Source organism: Canis lupus, chromosome 6, assembly GCF_011100685.1.
Source record: "Canis lupus familiaris isolate Mischka breed German Shepherd chromosome 6, alternate assembly UU_Cfam_GSD_1.0, whole genome shotgun sequence".
NCBI classification, from domain to species: domain Eukaryota; kingdom Metazoa; phylum Chordata; class Mammalia; order Carnivora; family Canidae; genus Canis; species Canis lupus.
This window is the reverse complement of record NC_049227.1, coordinates 60,647,852-60,671,279: the sequence shown is the minus strand read 5'-3', so window position 1 is coordinate 60,671,279 and position 23,428 is coordinate 60,647,852. Positions and strand designations below refer to the sequence as shown.

At 39.7% G+C, this 23,428-nt stretch overlaps 1 long non-coding RNA gene across 2 annotated transcripts in view; it reads right to left on the bottom strand.

Annotated features, from left to right (window-relative positions):
• Positions 1–13,272: 13,272 nt before the first annotated feature.
• The window catches only part of LOC102152020, a 190,942-nt gene continuing 180,786 nt past the window's right edge, over positions 13,273–23,428 (bottom strand). For both annotated transcript variants that reach the window (XR_005361299.1, XR_005361298.1), the window contains 2 exons: positions 21,797–21,952; positions 13,273–13,522 (listed from right to left, as the gene is read on the bottom strand). This is a non-coding gene — a long non-coding RNA (uncharacterized LOC102152020). The remainder of the gene's footprint in view (positions 13,523–21,796; positions 21,953–23,428) is intronic.

Genomic DNA, 23,428 nt, shown 5'->3' with positions numbered 1-23,428 from the left:
CCATCGACTATACACCCCTGGGCATGTCAGTTCCAGTCTCTGAGCCTTTGTTTTCTTCTCTGTGAGATTCTTTCATTGTTTTTAACATGTGATCCAAGGACCCTAGAGGTCTCTGAAATCCTTTCAGGGTATCTGTGAGATCAAATATCTTTTCATAATTATACTCAGATGTCATCTGCCTATTTTACTCTCATTTGCTCACAAGTATTCAGTGCTGTTGTCCAGAAGCTACATGAAGATAGGTCATGAGACTGACGTTGTGCTAATGCCTTGAGAGCCTGTGTAAGGAGATCAAAACCTAAGCCACAGTTCATGCATTTGAATCTGTGAAGAGGAAACAGGAACAGCAAATCACCAGGAGCCAAGTCAGTTTTCCCAAGTAAGGCCATTACTGAAGCTATAGCCAATCAAGTAATTTCTTCACTTCCAAACGCATCTTCCCTATTAAACACCATGCCCCTAGCTCCTGTCAAGAGAGTGCTCCTAACCACTTCCGGGTTGGTGCTAGCCAGTGTGATTTGATTTTTGCTTAAATGAACATTTGAAACCTTGAATGTGCCTCAGGTGTCTTTTAACACATGTAATATCATAACAGGTTAAATGCAGAATCAAGTGTGAGAATCTAGCTATCATCCATTAAACCAGACCTTAAAGAGATTTACAAAAATAAGTAAAATGATGTACCCTTTTTACTAATAAAATATATCGTTTCTCACAAAAATGATTTATTTACAATGTATTTATTAATATTATTTTTAAATGAGTAAACATTAGACTTTAATATCTAATACAATAAATAATGATAGATACAACTCACATAAACTCAAGCTTTTTGGGGTCCTCAATAATTTTTAAGATTGTAAAGTGGTCCTCAGATCAACACATTTGAGAACTGTTGGACTAGATGACTTGAGACTCCTTTCAGCCTTATGATTCTTTGATATCCTAGGCATCATTAGACATTATTACCTATGGTGAGCAACTTCACAGGTGAATTAAAATCCCCAAAATACCTTGTCTTATATAGACATAATCTATAAACAAATATTTTTAAATACTTTCTAAATTAAACAAAAATAAGTACAGAATTAATTGTTCACCCAATTAATTTTCTAATCTATTAGACCTGCAATCTTCTGAATAAAACCACAGCTAGTTACTTATTCATGGGTTACTTTGTATTTTGAGGCCTTTACTCCTGAAATCTTTATTCTAAATGTCCTTACCAGGAACTAGTATCTGCTCCAAAGTCAGGCACTTGAGGAATAGATATAGCCCATGCGGTGACTGTGCAAAATTCTAACCAATGGGGTCATTATCCACTGAACACTAGTCAATCAGATCTTCACCTTGGGAGATTTGAAGGTGTCATGTGGAAAGATCTATAAAAAGTCATTAATGTGTCACACACACTGAAAGACACAAGGGCAGCTATGAAAAGTGAAGCTATGAAGTATGAGAAGCCATACAGATATAGAAACCATGAGATACAGAGAATGAGAATAGAGAGAAAAGTCATTCATAAATGTAGTGGGAGAAAAAAGAAGAAAGCAGAGGGAGCAGCAAAGACTATTTGGAACTGTCACACAAGAATGGCATACTGCCAGCATTGCTCCTGGCCCACTGGGAGAGTTTCCCAAATGATGTTTCAGGTCTACATGAATCTACTGCTCAACTGCCAGAGTGCCTGTTCCTATGTCCATGCATCTGTACATACAACATCCAAGTACCCTGGGGTTTTCCTCTTTCCTTATTGCACAGAAAGTCTGACACAGCTCAACGGTGCTGGAGTATCTATTGGGATACTGAAACTTAAAGGAATAAACAATAGAAAAGTAGCATATTTGCTAAAAGCAAATACATATAATAACCTTTGAAGAGATAGGCATATGACTCTACGTACTTTGTATATTATATACAAATGCATGTCTTTAGAGAGTTATAATTTTCCTCTCATTTAAGGAACTAATCAATTAAAATTGCCACTTAACAGTAGAGAGTGGAGGGAAACTTACCAACACTAAGCCAGAGTGAGAGCCAGCTAGAAAAGAAGAATGAGAAAAATTTGGAATGAAGGTAATAAACAGCAAGAATCTGACTCATAAGAGTTCTATTCTTTGGGAACTTACAGGAGAGGGAAGTTAAAAACAGCAGCTAGAAGCAAAAATCATAAACTAAGATTAGAGGCCAAAGTTAGTTAAAATAATCTAAATTTCCAAAGAATCCCTTTTGCACTTTTTAAGAAATAGAATACCTTAGGTGTTTTTGTGTGTGTGTGTGTGTGTGTGTGTGTGTGTGTGTGTTTTAGGATTTTATTTATTTACTCATGAAAGACAGAGAGAGAGAGAGAGAGAGAGAGGCAGACATAGGCAGAGGGAGAGGCAGGTTCCTCACAGGAGCCTGATGCAGGACTTGATCCCAGGACTGGGATCATGCCCTGAGCCGAAGGCAGCCGCTCAACTGCTGAGCCACCCAGGCATCTCACCTTAGGTGTTTAGATGACTGGTCTGATTCCACCGCTAAAATGCATCAAGAGTTAGGACATCACAAATTTCACTGGCTTACCATCCATTCACGAACACATTTTTTTCACCTGTGTATTTCTATATTCAATATATTTGTGCTGAGTGCCAGGCATACACCTGGAGCCCCACACAGATTAGACACTTGGGAACCCTTTTAAGGAATGAGACAGAGACCTACAGACTGCCAGGTATCATGACTACAAGGATGAAGCAAACCATCCATGTTCCAAAGAGCTGACAATCCAGGAAATAAGAAACTAAATTCTCAAGGTTTAAGACAGGTGTGATCTATGCTTTGAGATAACCAGTAGGTTTTGGCAATGGCTAGGGAGACTTCCACCTGTAGGGAAGAAGGAACCCTTTATGAAGGAATATTTTGAGTAGGTCTTGAAAGGTGAGTAGACTTAGGACAGGTGAAGATCTGGAAAGGGAGCATATAAATGGATGGGGAAGGCAAAACCAAGACCACAGAAACAGGTATAAATGGGGCCGATCTGAAGAACAGTGAATAGGTTGATGGATATAGTGTACATAGGAGTAGAGAGAGAGGTGAAGAGTAGAAAAGACACATCAGAGTCAAGGCATTAGGGTTTAAAGTCTAGGATAAGTTTGGGTTCTTCACTTAGGAAGTAATAGGAAATTGTGAAGGTTCTGGTGTAGGGGAATGACATAAAAATTAATTACTACCATTTTAAGGGTATACTCCATGCTAATAGAATTTTATATAATCATCACAACCTTATGATGAAATATTTTTATTCCCATTTTATCTATAACAGAACAAAGGCTCAGGCTGCCCCTAGAACTTGCCCAAGATCACAGAGCCAGCTATTGACCCAGATTCAAATTCATGTTGTCTAACTTCAATCCCTCTGGTGTTCATGTCTAAGAGTGTAGACTCAACTCACTTCAGAGGCATATAACCAATGTAAGTGAGTGAGGCAGACTGGTGTAAGACAACAGGGACTGGAGGAAATGATAGCAAATATGACATACACAAAAGCTTCAAAATAAAGTGGAAAATGTGCTGTCTGGCTGAGGCCAAATAAAATTGCACTCAAACTGGAGCCAGCCTTTTGCCACCTCTGCAGAAACAATTCCACCCTTTTTCTCTCTAGTGCGACCAGAGTTGTGTTTTAAGACAACTAACTCAAGGTTTTATGAAGTTTATATTGGTCAAGAAGCAGCCAAGTGGCAGGGAGACAGTTAATACAACTTCAGCACACATTTCCAGATGAAAGAAAATAAATCTGGTGTGATGGTCTTTAGTCACAGGGGTGAGCGGGGTGGGGTAAAGTATGAGTAGCTGTTCTCTATTTCCAGTCATTTCACTCCCAAGTGGTGCTTCATTTTTAAACCCCCTGCCACCCAACGACAGGACTCAGCACCCATTGAAAGTCTCCAAAGAATTCAGTCTCAAAATAAAACAAAACCCAGTAGCACATAATGGAGTCTTCACTGAATATTTTATGAAGAAAACAGCAGTGGAGATTTTCCTTACATTTCACAGCAAGGTAGCCAATAGCTTCAAGATCCCCAAACATATACATACCTTCTCCTAAGCTTTTTCACTCACACCTGTCACAAGATTTATATCGAATTTGTCTCTGCCTTTTCTCTCTGTCTTCAAGCTCCCACATAGCATCTATTTCCCACTTCTAGACTTCTCCCCTAAGAATTTTAACTGTATCAGTCCTTTATTACACAAAGCAACACAGTTCTGACCTGGATGCTACTCCAGATATTGCATAGCCCAACACTGCAAGACCATGTCTAGACAAAAGCTCAGAGCTCAGCTCCCAACTGGAACTGCCCATCTCAGAGAGGAGCTCAGCTGCCATACTGTTACCCACGCAGCCCTGTGACATGCTCACCACCTACCTTGATGAACTTACCTAAGCACTTCTTGCAAACATGCATCAACTGAATTGTCCCCAAGAAGAATCTCAGTGAAGGAAATTTTCTTCATGCAGTTACAGAAGTACTAGTGCAACCAGGACAACTGGGAGGATGTGGCTTAATAAAAATCTGAAAAGAGTCAGACACATAGCACTAGAGCCCAAGGGAGAGGTTAAGGCTGAAAACATAAAATCTGGATGTGTGCAAGTTAGGGCTGGAGTAATGAGAGGGACGGGGGGAGAGAGAACAGAGAGCAAAGAGAAATATGATATAACAGCAGAGGTAAGAGGACAATGAGGCACACAGGGCAGAAGCAAGGTGGACAGTATAGGTGGACTGGCCATCAAGGGTTATGAGGAGAAGAAGACTCATGGTTTTTTTTTTTTTTTTTTTTTTTTTTTTTTTTTTTTTTTATTGGTGTTAAATTTACTAACATACAGAATAACACCCAGTGCCCGTCACCCATTCACTCCCACCCCCCGCCCTCCTCCCCTTCTACCACCCCTAGTTCGTTTCCCAGAGTTAGCAGTCTTTACGTTCTGTCTCCCTTTCTGATATTTCCCACACATTTCTTCTACCTTCCCTTATTTTCCCTTTCACTATTATTTATATTCCCCAAATGAATGAGAACATATAATGTTTGTCCTTCTCCGACTGACTTACTTCACTCAGCATAATACCCTCCAGTTCCATCCACGTTGAAGCAAATGGTGGGTATTTGTCATTTCTAATAGCTGAGTAATATTCCATTGTATACATAAACCACATCTTCTTTATCCATTCATCTTTCGTTGGACACCGAGGCTCCTTCCACAGTTTGGCTATCGTGGCCATTGCTGCTAGAAACATCGGGGTGCAGGTGTCCCGGCGTTTCATTGCATTTGTATCTTTGGGGTAAATCCCCAACAGTGCAATTGCTGGGTCATAGGGCAGGTCTATTTTTAACTGTTTGAGGAACCTCCACACAGTTTTCCAGAGTGGCTGCACCAGTTCACATTCCCACCAACAGTGTAAGAGGGTTCCCTTTTCTCAGCATCCTCTCCAACATTTGTTGTTTCCTGCCTTGTTAATTTTCCCCATTCTCACTGGTGTGAGGTGGTATCTCATTGTGGTTTTGATTTGTATTTCCCTGATGGCAAGTGATGCAGAGCATTTTCTCATATGCATGTTGGCCATGTCTATGTCTTCCTCTGTGAGATTTCTCTTCATGTCTTTTGCCCATTTCATGATTGGATTGTTTGTTTCTTTGGTGTTGAGTTTAAGAAGTTCTTTATAGATCTTGGAAACTAGCCCTTTGTCTGATATGTCATTTGCAAATATCTTCTCCCATTCTGTAGGTTGTCTTTGAGTTTTGTTGACTGTATCCTTTGCTGTGCAAAAGCTTCTTATCTTGATGAAGTCCCAATAGTTCATTTTTGCTTTTGTTTCTTTTGCCTTCGTGGATGTATCTTGCAAGAAGTTACTATGGCCGAGTTCAAAAAGGGTGTTGCCTGTGTTCTTCTCTAGGATTTTGATGGAATCTTGTCTCACATTTAGATCTTTCATCCATTTTGAGTTTATCTTTGTGTATGGTGAGAGTGGTCTAGTTTCATTCTTCTGCATGTGGATGTCCATTTTTCCCAGCACCATTTATTGAAGAGACTGTCTTTCTTCCAATGGATAGTCTTTCCTCCTTTATCGAATATTAGTTGACCATAAAGTTCAGGGTCCACTTCTAGATTCTCTATTCTGTTCCACTGATCTATGTGTCTGTTTTTGTGCCAGTACCACACTGTCTTGATGACCACAGCTTTGTAGTACAACCTGAAATCTGGCATTGTGATGCCCCCAGATATGGTTTTCTTTTTTAAAATTCCCCTGGCTATTCGGGGTCTTTTCTGATTCCACACAAATCTTAAAATAATTTGTTCTAACTCTCTGAAGAAAGTCCATGGTATTTTGATAGGGATTGCATTAAACGTGTATATTGCCCTGGGTAACATTGACATTTTCACAATATTAATTCTGCCAATCCATGAGCATGGAATATTTTTCCATCTCTTTGTGTCTTCCTCAATTTCTTTCAGAAGTGTTCTATAGTTTTGAGGGTATAGATCCTTTACATCTTTGGTGAGGTTTATTCCTAGGTATCTTATGCTTTTGGGTGCAATTGTAAATGGGATTGACTCCTTAATTTCTCTTTCTTCAGTCTCATTGTTAGTGTATAGAAATGCCACTGACTTCTGGGCATTGATTTTGTATCCTGCCACGCTACCGAATTGCTGTATGAGTTCTAGCAATCTTGGGGTGGAGACTTTTGGGTTTTCTATGTAGAGTATCATGTCATCGGCGAAGAGGGAGAGTTTGACTTCTTCTTTGCCAATTTGAATGCCTTTAATGTCTTTTTGTTGTCTGATTGCTGAGGCTAGGACTTCCAGTACTATGTTGAATAGCAGTGGTGAGAGTGGACATCCCTGTCTTGTTCCTGATCTTAGGGGAAAGGCTCCCAGTGCTTCCCCATTGAGAATGATATTTGCTGTGGGCTTTTCATAGATGGCTTTTAAGATGTCGAGGAATGTTCCCTCTATCCCTACACTCTGAAGAGTTTTGATCAGGAATGGATGCTGTATTTTGTCAAATGCTTTCTCTGCATCCAATGAGAGGATCATATGGTTCTTGGTTTTTCTCTTGCTGATATGATGAATCACATTGATTGTTTTACGGGTGTTGAACCAGCCTTGTGTCCCAGGGATAAATCCTACTTGGTCATGGTGAATAATTTTCTTAATGTACTGTTGGATCCTATTGGCCAGTATCTTGTTGAGAATTTTTGCATCCATGTTCATCAGGGATATTGGTCTGTAATTCTCCTTTTTGGCGGGGTCTTTGTCTGGCTTTGGAATTAAGGTGATGCTGGCTTCATAGAACGAATTTGGAAGTACTCCATCTCTTTCTATCTTTCCAAACAGCTTTAGGAGAATAGGTATGATTTCTTCTTTAAACGTTTGATAAAATTCTCCTGGGAAGCCATCTGGCCCTGGACTCTTGTGTCTTGGGAGGTTTTTGATGACTGCTTCAATTTCCTCCCTGGTTATTGGCCTGTTCAGGTTTTCTATTTCTTCCTGTTCCAGTTTTGGTAGTTTGTGGCTTTCCAGGAATGCGTCCATTTCTTCTAGATTGCCTAATTTATTGGCGTATAGCTGTTCATAATATGTTTTTAAAATCGTTTGTATTTCCTTGGTGTTGGTAGTGATCTCTCCTTTCTCATTCATGATTTTATTAATTTGAGTCTTCTCTCTCTTCTTTTTAATAAGGCTGGCTAATGGTTTATCTATCTTATTAATTCTTTCAAAGAACCAACTCCTGGTTCTGTTGATCTGTTCCACAGTTCTTCTGGTCTCGATTTCGTTGAGTTCTGCTCGAATCTTTATTAACTCCCTTCTTCTCTTGGGTGTAGGATCTATTTGCTGTTTTTTCTCTAGCTCCTTTATGTGTAAGGTTAGCTTTTGTATTTGAGTTCTTTCCAGTTTTTGAATGGATGCTTGTATTGCGATGTATTTCCCCCTTAGGACTGCTTTTGCTGCATCCCAAAGATTTTGAACGGTTGTATCTTCATTGTCATTAGTTTCCATGAATCTTTTTAATTCTTCCTTAATTTCCTGGTTGACCCTTTTATCTTTTAGCAGGATGGTCCTTAACCTCCATGTGTTTGAGGTCCTTCCAAACTTCTTGTTGTGATTTAGTTCTAATTTCAAGGCATTATGGTCCGAGAATATGCAGGGGACAATCCCAATCTTTTGGTATCGGTTCAGACCCGATTTGTGACCCAATATGTGGTCTATTCTGGAGAAAGTTCCATGTGCGCTTGAGAAGAATGTGTATTCAGTTGAGTTTGGATGTAAAGTTCTGTAGATATCTGTGAAATCCATCTGGTCCAGTGTATCATTTAAAGCTCTCGTTTCTTTGGAGATGTTTTGCTTAGAAGACCTGTCGAGTATAGAAAGAGCTAGATTGAAGTCACCAAGTATAAGTGTATTATTATCTAAGTATTTCTTCACTTTGGTTAATAATTGATTTATATATTTGGCAGCTCCCACATTCGGAGCATATATATTGAGGATTGTTAAGTCCTCTTGTTGAATAGATCCTTTAAGTATGATATAGTGTCCCTCTTCATCTCTCACTACAGTCTTTGGGGTAAATTTTAGTTTATCTGATAGAAGGATGGCTACCCCTGCTTTCTTTTGAGGACCATTCGAATGGTAAATGGTTCTCCAACCTTTTATTTTCAGGCTGTAGGTGTCCTTCTGTCTAAAATGAGTCTCTTGTAGACAGCAAATAGATGGGTCCTGCTTTTTTATCCAGTCTGAAACCCTGCGCCTTTTGATGGGGTCATTAAGCCCGTTCACATTCAGAGTTACTATTGAGAGATATGAGTTTAGTGTCATCATGATATCTATTCAGTCTTTGTTTTTGTGGACTGTTCCACTGAACTTCTTCTTAAAGGGGAATTTTAAGAGGCCCCCTTAAAATTTCTTGCAGAGCTGGTTTGGAGGTCACATATTCTTTTAGTTGCTGCCTGTCTTGGAAGCTCTTTATCTCTCCTTCCATTTTGAATGAGAGCCTTGCTGGATAAAGTATTCTTGGTTGCATGTTCTTCTCATTTAGGACCCTGAATATATCCTGCCAGCCCTTTCTGGCCTGCCAGGTCTCTGTGGAGAGGTCTGCTGTTACCCTAATACTCCTCCCCATAAAAGTCAGGGATTTCTTGTCTCTTGCTGCTTTAAGGATCTTCTCCTTATCTTTGGAATTTGCAAGCTTCACAATTAAATGTCGAGGTGTTGAACGGTTTTTATTGATTTTAGGGGGGGATCTCTCTATTTCCTGGATCTGAATGCCTGTTTCCCTTCCCAGATTAGGAAAGTTTTCAGCTAGAATTTGTTCAAATACATATTCTGGCCCTCTGTCCCTTTCGGCGCCCCGTGAACCCCAATTAAACGTAGGTTTTTCTTCCTCAGGCTGTCGTTTATTTCCCTTAATCTATCTTCATGGTCTTTTAATTGTTTGTCTCTTTTTTCCTCAGTTTCCCTCTTTGCTATCAACTTGTCTTCTAGGTCACTCACTCGTTCTTCCACCTCGTTAACCCTCGTCGTTAGGACTTCTAGTTTGGATTGCATCTCATTCAATTGATTTTTAATTTCTGCCTGATTAGCTCTAAATTCTGCAGTCATGAAGTCTCTTGAGTCCTTTATACTTTTTTCTAGAGCCACCAGTAGCTGTATAATAGTGCTTCTGAATTGGCTTTCTGACATTGAATTGTAATCCAGATTTTGTAACTCTGTGGGAGAGAGGACTGTTTCTGATTCTTTCTTTTGAGGTGAGGTTTTCCTTCTAGTCATTTTGCTCAGTGCAGAGTGGCCAAAAGCAAGTTGTATTGGGAAAAAGAGAAAAAGAGAGGAGAGAAAGAAGGAAAGAAAAGAGAAAGAGAAAAAAAAAAAGGGAAGAAAAAGAAAAAAAAAACGAAAAAAAAAAAGAAAAAGAGAAAGAAAAAGAAAGGAGAAAAAAAGGGGGTGGGGGAAGGAAACAAATCAAAAAGCAAAACAAAACAAAAACAAAAACAAAAACAAACAAACAAAAAAAGAACCACCGGGGAGTATCTTCTGATTCTGTGTACTTTAAGTCCCTTGGCTTCTCCTGGAAGTTGTCCGTCTAGCTGGTCTTCTGGGGGAGGGGCCTGTTGTGCTGATTTTCAGGTGTTAGCAGTTGGGGGAGCTGCTGTGCCCCTGCCTGGTGCAGGGCTCAGTGGGGGTTGTTTACCCCGTGAGGCCGCAGGAGGAACAGCCCCAGTGGCGGGGCAGCTCTGGAAACCTGGATTCAGCTCCGGCAGGAACTCCGTCTGCAGGGCCTGGAGGCTCCGGGGCGGGGCCGCTGATGTGCTCAGCTGGGGCAGGAGCGTCCTCGCTGTCCTGGGCCCTCCCGGCCTCTGCCTGTCCCGGGGGAGGCGGGATCCTGGGCTGTGTCCCGGCGCCCTGTGCTCCGGAGCCTGCGCTGTTGGATTCGCGCTCCCGGGCCGCGCAGCCCCCTCCGCGGAGCCGCCGCCCGAGCCCCTCCGAGCTGCTCCTGGAACCGCGCAGGCCCCTCTGCACGGAGCCTCTTCCTCTGCCCGAGCCCCTCCGAGCTGCTCCCGGGGCCACGCAGCCCCCTCCGCGGAGCCTCTTCCTCTGCCCGAGCCCCTCCAGCTGCTCCGGGTCCCGCCGTGCGCGCTGCAGCCCTTAGGGAGCTCGGCGCACTCTCCTGGGCGCGCAGTTGCTGTTACTGTCCCCGGGAGCCCGAGGGCATCCCCGCCCTCCCGGGTCCTGCTCCACCTCCCTGGAGCCCCTTTCCGCCCGGGAAGGTCGGTGCAGCTCCTGCGTCTCCGGGACGGGGCTCTCCTGTCCTGGGGACACTCGCCCCGGCCTCAGCCCGGCTCCTCGCGGGGCCCCTCCCCCTTGGAGGCCTTTGTTTCTTTATTTCTTTTTCCCCGTCTTCCTACCTTGATAGAAGCGCGAACTCTTCTCACTGTAGCATTCCAGCTGGTCTCTCTTTAAATCTCAGGCCGAATTCATAGATTTTCAGGATAATTTGAAGGTTTTCTAGGTAGTTTGGTGGAGACAGGTGATTTGGAGACCCTACTCTTCCGCCATCTTGCTCCTCCCCAGACTCATGGTTTATAGGCAAAAGGGAGAGATCTAGAAAGCACTGAGTTATTGGACATACCAGAGACAGGTGATGATTTGTTCCATGAGAGAGAGGGTAAAAGAAAAGAGAGGAAAACAAGCAAGAGGGAAAGAAGACGACAAAATAGTTTAATAAAAGAAATCATTCTAAAGAGATGGTCATAAGGACTCACTGTGATCCAATGTTCATAAGATGATTATCACATTGCCTATTAGTAGTCCCTTGTTCCTGTAGTGAACGCATGTTTACAACAAGAAGGCATTTGAACTAGCTAAATTGAAAACTAGTTCACAGAGGAAAACTTTGAAGGTAACTGGTAAAAGCAGGTGAAAGACAAAAGATGAGTCAAGTCTAAAAATAAATGCAAGTGGGATGTCCAACTAGTAAAATAAAATTGACAGTTCTTTTAGTTCTTTAACAAAGGACTCTCCGCTTTTGTAGCCATTAAGATAAGGACTAAACATCTAAACTTGAAACTCTGGTTGGAAATTATACCTACCACACGCTATGAAGGTCTCTGATCTTGAAGGCTTGGAAAACAGGGTTGGGAGGGGAAGGGAGAATGAGAAAGAGAGAGGCAATTTTCATCAGTGTCTGCAGCCAGCTAGAGGGATATTCAAAATCACATTTCAAATGAAGTATGAACATGAGCAATATATTCACCTGGTGCTCACAAATCCCAGAGAAAGTTAATTAGCCACTTGGGAATGCAGTTACATTTTCTCTACCTTAGATGCACTGTGGGAAAAGGGCAAAAAGTTGGAATCACTTCTACCAGGAATGAGATTAGTTTATACATCGGTCTCAAGCCCTGGTTTTCCACATAAGTGAAAAATGAAACTAGAAACATATGCTCTCAGGTTGCCCCTGATTTACTCCTCATTTTAACAAGGACATCTAGAATGGTGATCTGGTCTGCTGTTTCATAGCAGGACTCGTTCAATTTTTCCCCAGAGGGTTCATCAAAGTACGCATCAATATTTTGCGCAATAGGACAGTGGTGCCTTTTCCCAGAATCTCGAAGGAAATGTGTGATTTCTCCCCACCCTCTATACTCCTAGAAGATCCATCTACACATTACATCACTTCATTCTTTTGAACCTGCCTCAACTGGGCACATTTTTGCTGTTAAAGCTTCAGAAAAATTCTAGAGTGATGCATTTTATTTCCAGTATACCAAAAACATTAAAAAAAATAAGAACCCTTCAAGTAAAACAAATACCATATATATCCCAAGTAATGAACCTCTTTTTCCAGGCTTGCTCAAAATCTTTGTTAGCTTGTAGAAACATTTTAATTGTGTGCAACTATTTTGTCTTCCAAAGCACGACCCAGCTAGCTTACACATTATGAGCAGCAAGCACACACCCTGTTTAGCAAAAATCATATTACTATATAAAGTTTCAGCCCAATAGCCACAGGTGCAAGAGGCAATGTGTCTGCAGTTCTCAATCACATTCTCCTTTATTATGGGCCATTTCAGCCAACGTGATCTATAACGAATGTATTGGGTTTTGTACTCTTTCAGAAGTTCCAGCCAGTGTCTATATGCCTTTCCCTTAGTGTTCCTGAGAGTAGGAGAGCCTCAGGGAGGGGTGGATGAAATTGGAAAATATAAATAACAAATCAAAAATTACAATTGATTGGATAAACAATTTCCCTTAGTCTGTTTCTTAATAAGCGATCGATTTTATGATCAATATTCATTATTTCCCAGAACATACCAAACTGCTTATTGAACAAATGAATGGCTGAAACTACAATGACACAGAATCAAAAAGGTGAACCAATTTCTTTAATAACATGGGTTGAACAGCCTGTCTCATCTTACCTGGTTGTTCCACATCAATGCACTTTTCTGCATAGCCCTTTGGAAAAAGGCTGAAGTTCAGGAAAACAGGGGAGGTAATTCATTACTCATTAAAAGAAATGGGTTATGGGAGCACGTGTTTATACGTGTGAGGGCTGAATTGCAGTTGGTGCTGGGCTGTCTTTTGTCTGTTCAAAGTAAATTCTCCAACCTGCCATATGAGGCTCTCCCTAAGGCATTGCCTTTGGAATTTGGTGTACTGCATGGATGTGTAAAGAGTTAGAAAACCCACAGCATAGTCACTTTCTGGAAATATTTATTAAAATTTGTGAAAATGACTAATAGATATTTCAGTCAAAACAACTGAGGTTAAACCAACTACTTGGTAGCTAAGATTGGCATTTTGTTTTCCTCTTCTCAGATATCTTTCCAAGCGTTTCATTGGACTTAACCGATTCTGATGAACTGTTAGAGACGTCCAGGATATTCTACTACTCTGTGGTTGCTTTCATCATCTCAAAACAATATGATGGCCAATACATTTTCAGATGGCTGTTTCCTCCTTCCTAGTTTTTAGTGATTTCTAATGGTCCTGTGAACATTTAAAAAAAAAAAAGAGAGACTGTGGAGAAATGCAATTGCACTGGCAGCTAGTATTAGCACTGACTTCACCAAATTGCTAACACGAATGTGTGGACAAGCTCCACTATTTAGCAGAGGTAGTGAGCAGGACTCTTGCCTGGTAATAAGCACTGTCATGGGCAGGCCCATGCTTGCTGCAACTACCCTTCCTGCCTCTTCGAAGCCAGCAGAGGAGTGAGGAACCACATGGCTTGTTTCATCCCTTCTGGGCTCCCCTTTCTCATCCCTCATTTCATAGTCCCACAGTGTCTATAACAAATGCCTAATTACCCAGCTCTATGAGAAATGCTGGACTGATCAATTATGAAAGCAACAAATGATTAACTAGTTAAAAAAAAAAAAAAGCCACATCACTTACTTAAAGTCAGTCATCCAAGGCTTATCCAAACTACTTAGGAAAATCTCATTAAATCAGGCTCCCCTAATTAGAAATTAGATAATTCTGACAGGAGCAAAGCTAAAGTTTACCTTTGTACTGTCTGTTAAAAAAAATGTTTTTGCAAAGCAAAGGAATAACATAAACAAGGCTTAATGATTTTGTAAATCTAAAGTTCTAGGACAAATTCAACATTCTCTTAAGTATCATGACAGCAAGTTGTCAACCTTGAAGCTACCTTCACACTATATAAACCTCCACTTACAGAAAATAGTCAAAGCTTTAATTGTGAAAACATTCTTATCTATCACTTAAGAAAGTCTCAGAAAATACTAGGTAACATAATTGGAACCTAGTTGTAATTAAAGCTATTTAAATATATGCACAAATGTCTCATTTATATTGCATCATTAGGAATCCATACAAGAAAAATTTCCAGACAACTAAGATTTTGAGTTTAAGCATCAATATTTATTTTCCTTAGTGAGGTAAGTAAGGCACGGTGGTTAAACATGGTGACCGAGGCTGAGTCCACTCCTGCACCAGCTAAGGCAAGTAAATGTCTTTTGCCTCAATTTCGTCATCCATAAGATCAGGATAACAATGGTAACTTTTCATAATGATAATCTGAGGATTTAATGAGATGATGCACAAAAAAGCCTTCAGATCAATGTTTGTCCCAGTAAATGCTCAGCACATGCAAATTACTATTACTTATTCTCTTCTGAAAGGATTTAGAAAAAATACATTACACACTTATCTGCTTTACCAAACAGAATGCACTGGTCATAACTTAATCCATTTTTATTTATTCAAAATCACCATCACTGAAATAATTGTATTATGCCTTACAAGATCACTTTTTTCTATATTAAGTCATGTCAAATTATCATACTTACATTGGCCCTTAATACTTTTTCATCTCCACCCTCTCATTGCTGTTCATTATCCATCAGTATGTCTCTGAGGTTTCTAATAAAGTGTTTTATTTTATACGCAATGGTCCAGATGAGGTTCTGTGAGAAATGCCAAGCCTTCCTATGAAGTACCTTACCTATGCTTTCTGGAAGCTTGTCTCCACACTGCCAGTAAGGCCTTTTCCATGTTCTCCTGAGTTCTAGAGTCTAGGCTTGATGACTCAGTGAGCTAGACATCTGGTTTCTCCAGTGGTATGATATTTTAAAGCACTGGGTACATATTTATTTAAAGTTCCATAATCCAGAATTTTCACTGAGACTGAGCACACCCCAGTTAATAATATTTTCTAGAATTTATTTCTATGTCTTATGGACTGCTTTTAATGGTGTAGAGCTACTGAAATTGGAGGTGCTTACTTGGATTCTGTAGAGGAAGACTTGAAAATGTACTGGTTTGGGTTCCTCTTCACCTATGAGTTACATCAATCTACAAAGTATACACAATGTGGGGTGGGGGTTCCTTTTTTTCTTTTCAGTAGATTTTTTCCTCAATCTTTCATCATCTAATCTGCATTCTCTGAAATAAGACTCATATCAGAAAAATGAGATATGGAAAACTGTTAACAGCAAAGTCTCCAAGCATGGTGAGCACATTCCTCTAATAAGTTTTCATCCATCAGCATCAGACTCAGCACAAACAGAGTAAAGACTTTATCTTCCATGTGCTACATTGAGGGTTTTTTTTTCATCTCATGGAGTGTAACATAAGCTGATGTGGCATTCAGGATTTACAGAAAATAGATGCATTTTTACTCAGCAAGGGAGAAGATGTTTTCTCCAGAGAACAGATAGATGTTTAAAGACATAAATGCTCTAAAATGTCATTATAAAATGCCCATCCTATTCCTCTCAGCATCAAGTATAAAGGAGCCATGATCTAGTTAGGTTATTTGATGGTGATCATTTATGATGGTGAATACCATAAAGATGTCAACTACTGGTAGTGACTTCCTGGGTCTTGTGGTAGTAGCATTTCAACAGGGAGTAATAGGAGAGGTAAGCAAGAGGAAAATGGAAGAAAGAGGTGAGAATGATGACCCTACCAGTCCAGAAATCAATATAGTCAAGAGAACAAAACCCTTACTTGTGCTGCCAGGCTCAAGACAGAATAATAAGAAGAAAGTCACCAACCCCAGTACCTTTCATGAGAGGATTGGGAGAGTCTTTGAAAATAGTGATTTTGCCACTCACCTAGTGTGGGACCTTACTGTAATACAGTTAAACTAAACAGCCACCTCAATCTCTCCTACTAGAAAATGACATAGTCTAGAAAAGCTATTTGAACACTTAGGTTTTTAGACCTCAGAAGGAGTGTCAGATTATATTCATAATCCAAGGGATGGTAACCGACCATTCATGAAACAATACCATCTTTAGGGTTCAGATCACTTCTGCTCTGACCAAATGCCTTGGCCGCAGCTGGGGGCCACATCCTGGCCCAACACCTTTCCTTCTGGTGGGCCTGCAACAGAGCTGCTCTCTGAAATGAGATGACAGGACAACTGGGGTATCTGCTTTGCCCTGTGCCACAACTCTGAATTGTTACAGAAGTAAGAAGAAGGAACTTACTGTTGAGAAATCTCAGAATGTATGTTTTACTCTCCTAGCTTCACAGTTTGGTACACTCCATCTTGCCTGAGTTCCAAATAACCACCCACCACCACCAAGGGCCAACACTATTTACTTTACTCAGGTTCTCACCCTATTGAAGCTTATTTTCAAAAAAGTTGAATTAATTCATACTGAGGGACATAATTTCTTCAAGTACTTCCATCACCCAAGACGATTTACATTATAACAGGATCAATGTTAGGTAGGCAGTTGATAATCTGGGATACATATAATGTATTATTGGCATAGGGAAGAAAAATATTAGTTCTTCTTTCATATGTATTTTTATGTTAAAAAAAAACAAAAGATTTACTAATATTGAATATAAATTGTTCTAGTTCTCCCATAAGCCTACCTTTCAAGTGGTCATATGTCACATAAGGTATACAAAGTACCCTGAGGAAAGGACAGGAAATCTACTATGTAGAAGTACATAGGAGTATGTCATATTGCTTAGTTTACTGTGCTACTGTTCAGTTCACTTAGGCTTGCTTAAGGAGATTTATGTGTTATATTACAAAGTTAAAACTAAACTAAGCTGTTACAAAATAGGTGAGAAGGTTCAAAAATTTATGTAAAAAAACTTTTCATTGGCATCATTAATAAGCTATTACAGCAAAAAGGTGAAGATAAGTGTCAAAGTCCTACAGGATTAAATACAACCGTGACAACGATAAAACCTTTAAAATACAGCAAAACGTTTATAATTATCCTGCAATAAGATAGAAAAAGCCCATTAAAATCTTTTGTACCACACAGTTTGGTGGATTATCTCGTGACCAACAACTAGAAAGTCTTATGACACTCATACATACTTTTGCATTTTTATTTTACAAAAAAGTCAAGAGGTATGAATTTGCTGACTTTTTTAAGAAAAGAAAACATACTTAATCTGTCCTATAAGGTTGAACTTGATGTTTCATGGACAAGAAATACTGTTTTTTTTTTTTAAGATTTTATTTATTTATTCATGATAGACGTAGAGAGAGAGAGGCAGAGACACAGGCAGAGGGAGAAGCAGGCTCCATGCTAGGAGCCCGACGTGGGACTCGATCCTGGGACTCCAGGATCGTGCCCTGGACCAAAGGCAGGCGCTAAACCGCTGAGCCACCCAGGGATCCCAAGAAATACTGTTTTAAAACAAAAAACTAAAACTAAAACTTGGTCATGGAAAGAATATTTTAAAATTTGTATTTAGAGAAGTGCTTGGGTGGCTCTGTTGGCTAAGCACCCAATTCTTGATTTTGGCTCAGGTCATGACCTCAGGGTCATGAAATCAAGTCCCACATTGGCTCAACACTGAGCATGGAGCCTGCTTAAGAGTCTCTCTCTTCCTCTCCCTCTCCCCTTCCCACTATCCTCTCATGCTCTCTCTCAAAAAAAAAAAAAAATTGGTATTTAGAATTATTTCCATTTTAATATGATTTTACTATTGAAAATGATATGTCTGTCACCTATAAAAATCTCCCATATCGTCCTACTTCATACTTTTTAACAACTTGAAAATAGAATAACCTGTTTAACAACTTGAAAACAGAATAAACTGTTTAAAAATCCTCCAGAACAAAACTCTCTCCAAGGAATTTAAATCAATTTGTTTAAAATATTAAAAATTAGTTCCTTCTAATTAGTTTGCAAAGACAACTGATTAGCACTAGGAAAGATGGACATTTGCTTGCCAAGGAGCAACAAGAATGCCTGTATAATGATGGATGAAAACTAAAAACTGAATATCACAAATTAATAAATGTAGCCACAAGGCCTAAATACTTTGATGAAGTATTCTTTCTAGCTATAACAGACATCAAAAAAGATTTTAAAAGAAGCTTAATTTAGAACCAGACCAAGCTACATCATATAGTACTAAACCAAGCTGATAAAAAATTATTGATTATAACTCAATCACAGTCATGATGATAGTGTTCATGAAAGCAAAGGATTTTGCATCATTACTATATGAAATATTATATTTCGCTTTTGTCTCCTCCAGTTAAAATGTTTGCATAGGTTCTATTATGTATTAACAATTCATGCAATAGTACGTACATAATTTATAAGTTGATAAATATGCATATTTTGGGGTAAGTACTCAAAAAAGTTTATTGATGGGATAAATAATTTTAGGACTTTGAACCACCAAAACGAGGTTCCCTTTTATTGCCGAGAATAAAACTTCTCGGGTGGAATTTCAGATTTTTGTAAATTACTGGAAGGTGGGCACAGAAAAGTATTTTCTTTCACCATCTGAAAGTATACTCAGAATCCATCTATGGGTAAAGCAATCTTTAGCACAGGTCTGACCTCAGAGCTGAACTAGATTAGTGGGGCCAACAGACATAAGTAAAAATTTTAACCACAACTGGGTTAGCCTCAAGTTGGAAAACATGATATTTCTACTTATTCATTTCTTCCCCAAAGAACCTTTCTTAAATTCCTACAAGCTCTATCCTGAGTGCTGGAGAAAGAGTGCTGCTTTAAAACTCATTCTCTCTTGGGAGAAGTAGACACAACTCATCCCCTCCTTTGCCGACAAGAGGCTCACAAGAACCCCAACTTAGAAACAAGGAAGCCATGTAGCCACTCTGCGAAACAGTTATACAAATTGCATTTGCAATGTGTCTTTAAATTGCAAGGAGCAGAAGTGCACCTGTGATTTTAAAATATTCCTAACAGTGTCCTCTGGATATGCTCCCCCTTCAGCTACAAACATTCTGCCGGCAAATGCTATTCCAGTCACTCTATTTCCTTCCCCAGCCCTTCTGTTCTTCTGCCCACACGTTTCACGGAACTACCAGAAGCCACCAGGCAGGCAGCTGCCACAGAGTACCGAGCAAAGATGAGGATTTTAACTTCTTGGGGTACATTTTCCAAATGCCAGAAAATGTAGAATCAAAGAAAATTAGCCATTCTGACAATCACAGTGCAGATGGGAGGGCACACTTGATTCTGCCCCCAGCTACAAGAAAGGGCAACTCTTTCAAGATCTGTCTTATGTACTTGTGGTTCAAAAACATTCTCCCTGAAAATATGCTGGCAAAATTGCTCAGCCCTTGAATACAGTCCCGAGAGAGCACCAAAAACCTGCAAAACGGGTTACTGTCACAGGACACACTCGCGTAGGAGATGAGTTCCACGATTTCTATTTTCTCTCTAAGCAACTTCTTTCCAACTTCCAAAGAAATATTCATATCAGAGCCTAATTAAAAGCAGTGCAAAACAACAAGGTACGTTGTTTAAGGATAAATATATATGTAGAGAATGTGTAAAGGAATGCAGCAACCAAATTCATTATCATAGTTACCACGTAGAGAGGACTTAGCATGGAGGGCAAGCTTTGTATCCTAAGTTGGGGGAAGGGGTAGTGCTTTACTGTCACAAGTCTTTATGCCTTCCGAGAGTCTTAAGTATAGTTTATAATGCATTTTTAACCCTAATGCCTTCAATTACGTATGGCACCAAATTTCTCATTACCTAAATACTCAAGGTAAAGAAACTGAGCCCTAGAGTCAGGTGGCCAGAGTCAAAACCAGCCCTGCTCCTTACTAGATTAGGCAATTTTTTTCACCACTCTAAGTATTGGCTTCATTCATCTGAAAAATATGCAGAAATAGTAGTATCTCCTTCAAAAATGGTGGGGAGAAAGAAATTAGGTCATGCATGCAAGAACTTAGTACTGTTCCTAGCACATAGGAAGTACTCAATGACCCATCTACTAATAATCCACTCAGCTGTGCACTGTATTCACTCAGCATCCACTTTCAGCTTCCCCCTCTGAAGCAAAAAAGCCAAGTATAGAGTACCAAGAGACATGAGGAGCCCTGCCCTCTGAGCCCAATTCCACATTCCCCAATGTTTTAAAACAAACATCTCTGCTTTAGAAAACAGTCAGTTTTGTTCTTTTTAGCTTCAGGAATCAGGGATGGATCAGCTCTGGGGCTAATGCACTAGAAAGAGTTTTAATTTGACACTAATGTGGAAAGAGTCTCACCATGACTTAGATACTATAGACATATACCCAGCATATTGGTTTTCCCACAATTCTAGAGCTGAACGTTATGATAATCATATGTACATATATAGTGACCACAACCAGGCATTCAGTATCAAAGTCTTTAGCTGTCATAAACCCAGACACTTCCATGGCTCACAAGGTAACCTCTGATAGTCCCCCTCAAGATGAAACTTCCCAGTATCTACCAAGATACTGGCAGCATCAACTATCATCAGATAGCACTCTCACTGAAAGGCCTCTCATGGAATCATGCAACCCCCACATACAACAGGATGCATTCAGCCTCTAAGTTGCCATCTCTACAGACACGCTGGCTGTTCTCCATGGACTGGGATGGCTCTGTGTGAGACCAAAGAGGTAATTTCAGCAGCAGCAGCAGCAGACACTTGGCTAGTTGTTATCAGCATTGCTCAGGGAGCCACGAGGGTGGGAGGTGATCCAGGAGAGGTTTCAAAGCCTTTGCTGGTAACATAAAGACCACATCTGCTGCCTGACCACTGGCCGTGGCCAATGAGCACAGCCAAAATGCATTCTATTGTCACTTGATTTTATTCTCTCTCCCCATGGTGGTCAATCTACTCATATTAACTGTGGAAGGTTCATCGTACACATATGTATCTTCAGGATTTGTGAAAATGCTACATTTTTCTTTGTAGTTGCCTAATGCAGGAACCCTAAGCAGGTCTGTCCTCTGGTTTCAAGATGTGGTTGATAAATGATAAAGGCAACTCCTTTGTCTTTTAGGTTGATTATCCCCGATCCTTAAGATAAAGTGACTCAATTATTATCATTGACTTTCAGCTCTTAGCCACAACCACACAAGTCAATCTGCAACTCTCTATTGTGATCAGGTTCTCCCGCTTGCTGACACTTGATCTATCTAGGCTGTGGTTCCAGAGACATTTGTTACCCAAAGTCCAAGCCCAGGTCCTATTTAGGATCACTGCTTCCTGTTTAACCTACGCTTGGTTCAATGGTAAAAATGCCCTCTCTGAATAAATCTGGTGTATCTGCCACATTGTTTTCAAAGGTGTGAACCTTCATAGTTATCTTGAATTTCCAATCTGGTCCCTCTATACATCTGAAGACCTTCCCCTGCCCTTCAGTTTAGAGACCCCCTCTGCTGGAAAGCTGCCATGAATAACAAGGAGGAACCAGCGGTCATTGTCAAAGGCAACATTTCTCTCCACCATATCCTTGCCTGTATGCTACTCCCCAATTCCCCACACCCATTCAGTTTCCTCTTACCCAATCTTTCCTACTGATCCACAGCTCTTAGACATGGATATGAACAGGCTCCAAGCTCAGAACTCATCATTACTTTTAAATTATCTGGATCAAGCATAATGTCCTCAAAGTCAGGATGTCTTTTAATTGCATAAAGACTCTAGTCTCAAGGAACTTCTACTTTGAAAAAGACAAAAAAAAAAAAATAGCTTAGATGCAAAAGAAACTAATTTCAAACACATGAAATATAATTTAAGCATTAAAACAAAATATATGGTTTCATCTATAAACATGTCTTTAGGTCTGTTTCGATATAAAACTCCCATTGTCTTTCTGGGTTGGCTTCGAAATAATCCCATTTTCTTCCAAAAGCTCTGCATTAGGAGAGATCAGTGTTGGTCTGAGTTCTTGAACTTTTCTGATTCAAGCTTAAGCAGACTGGCATTGTGCATATCATGCATATAAATTCGTAAGTGTGACAATTCCTTGAAAATTGACCTCAAAAAGAAAGTATGTGAATGGGCCTAGTACAATGGCTGGCAAATAATAATAACAAGCACTCAATACATGTGAGAGACAAATTCAGACCATTTTGTCATAAATTATGATTTACATGTTTTTCTATGAAGGACTATACAAGAGGGAATGAATTTTTTTTCTTGCATTAACTATGGAAATTATAGCTCCAGAAAAAAACTTGGAAAAGAGTGTCAGGGACACTTACATATGTATTCTGAGGAAAACAGGAAAAAAATGCAAGCGAATTCTGTAAGAGCAGCCTATAAATGGTGAACCTGTTATCAAATACTTTCTTCCAAATATCTACAGCATTAAGATACCTATTTTCACAGGTAAAAAAAAAAAAAAAATCATAGAAATCTCCTTTAAAAAATAAAACTCTCACAAGGGACAAAAAAGTAATTAAGAAAATACGGTTATTCACCCAATTCTTCTCTGGCAGCCATCTTGTTTCCTACTCCAGTATAAAGTTAGTAATTTTAAAACAATAAAGATGGGATGGGGAAACTCCTTATTAATGAAACACTTTAAATGAGCTCCCTAAATACTTTAACTAGCATTTAATTTATTTTTAATCAGGTGCTTATCATTTGTTAATTCCAAAGGCCCCAGGATTCCACAGCCCTTAGATAGGCTAATCTCCCATTGGGAAGCAACACATATTAAATAGTTACTAAACCTTGGTAAATACACTTTTAATAATTAATTCTAGAAGTATTTAACTTGCAGTAATATACCGGATATTTCAGCAATATTATAATCCATGGGATATTGCCGAGGGATTTCTCAGATTAACACATTTGGGTCCCTGAGTCCCATCTGTATACCTCTATCTGAATTAACAGCAGGTGATTCAACACATGGCTACCAGCCTCTGTGTGTCTGAGTGACCAATGATTTTATTATCATATCAGTGAGATCAAATCAGTGAAATGCATCAGCTAAGGAAATGCTTAGTAAGGGATGAGACAGACAGTGGCTTACAAGTCAACCTGGGTTTTCAAAAATGATAACTACTGAAAAGAAAAATTACTTTTCCCGTTGAGATGTGTAAATATTATGTAGATATTCTAACTCAATCTCTATGATGGATGGTGCTCAATTTTAAACATATTTCAGTAATGCCTTAATTTA